This window comes from Ailuropoda melanoleuca, chromosome 16 (assembly GCF_002007445.2).
Source record: "Ailuropoda melanoleuca isolate Jingjing chromosome 16, ASM200744v2, whole genome shotgun sequence".
Lineage (NCBI taxonomy): Eukaryota > Metazoa > Chordata > Mammalia > Carnivora > Ursidae > Ailuropoda > Ailuropoda melanoleuca.
Genome location: NC_048233.1, coordinates 77,587,915 through 77,589,729, shown reverse-complemented (window position 1 = coordinate 77,589,729; position 1,815 = coordinate 77,587,915).

Sequence of the window (1,815 nt, the reverse complement as noted above, 5' to 3'; positions counted from 1 at the left end):
ATTAGAAATGTCTTCCACAGGAATCTCTGGAACATTTCTGGGAAGATGAAGACAGGGTTTTCTTCTCTTTTGTCTCTTCTCTTTCTTTTACTTTCTCTAACAGTAGCCTTATTGATTCATTATCTACGGATGTGTGGGCAACTCAAAACTGTAACAAAAAACTGTAGCATGTTTCCCATCGTGAATATAAATCATTTGTGAGTAAATTCAGCCTGGCCTTATGGACTGTGGATTCTTTTAACTGTTTTAAAAAGACTTGATGGTTATAACATGCCAACAGAAAAACCAAAGTCAACATGCTGAAATCTGCCCCCTAAATATGAAGGATCCAGGAATTAATTGTGTTTCAATAACTGATATTTCAGTCCAGGTAGAGGTGCCTTTTTAACATTTTTTAAGTTTCTTTTATTCACACTGAACTTAATGAGAAACAGTATGATGACATCAAGAAAAGAAACAAACAAAAAACCAAATTATTTTGAGGCGAACGTAGTGACTTTACTCCCAGCAGAATCTTCAGAAACTATTTTGTTATCTACTGTCAGGTGACATTAATTTCAGTTATTTTAGAAACTGAAATTTCTATTAAGAACTCCATAAACAACAATAATATATTTTAAAAAATGGCCAGCATTTCTATATGAGACAAATATATCTCAAAAATAAATCCAAGGCTTTTGTAGGTATGATCACATAAATTGAAAAACACCTTACATTGTCATTAAGATAAAATTTGAAAAAAAAAATTAACAGTATGATAGGCTGTAGAGGCCAAAACGAATGACTTAATGATATGTATTTTGAGGAAAAAGATAAAAAATGGAAGAAAAAGACATTGCATGGTTTTTGTTTGCAGATAAGTTGCATCTCTCTTGAGAATATTGTCTACTGTTCTGTTCACCACTGTCCATTAGATGGAAACTACTGGAACAGGTTAATTGCCAAAAAAAAATGATGCAAATGGTTTTGGTGGAAAAGGCCGCCTTGTATAAGTTGAGATGCCTAACTTACGCCATTTCCTAGTTATCTGGAAACATGTTAAAATTAAATAATTTCCATAGTATTTCTCATTTATTTTTTAAATATTTATATATTCGAGAGAGAGAGAGTGTGTGTCTGTATGCATGCAAGGGGGGGAGGGGCAGAAGGAAAGACTCTTCAAGCGGACCCCCACTGAGCGTGGAGCCCCACACAGGGCTCCATCCCACTACCCATGAGGTCATGACCTGTGCCAAAACTAAAAGCTGGATGCTCAGGTGACAGAGCCACTTAGTCGCCTTAGTATTTCTCATTTAAATTCAACACAAGCTTGTGATATAAATGTATTTGCTCCCATTTTAACAGTTGCAAATATTAAAGAAAGGACTTTCATGCACATGGTAGCAAATCCAGAACTAGTACTCAGATGTGTACTTTCCACAATTATACTTTAAGACTCAAATATTCCTATGTTTATTCATCATTGTGAATTTTAAGACTATTCAATATGCAAAAATACAATAAGGAATTGAACAGAAAATGATCTAGAAAATAAACTGTTTATATCAACAGGATATTTTAACTTGATAAATGCAGTCAATGTCTGAATAAAATCATTTCTTCCTTTTATTTAACAGCAACATGCAACCACATGGGACCAACATCTTGATCGCTGCCTATTTTATCAGCGTCTATACCCTGCTAAGAAACAAATATGTGGACGTAATTGGGTAGACTCCATTTTCACAAGATATTGCCTTTAGCCCCTCCAGATAAAAAGTGCAATGCCAGGATTTCCATCAGATTTAGGTTTATACAGGATTCAGATGGAAAACA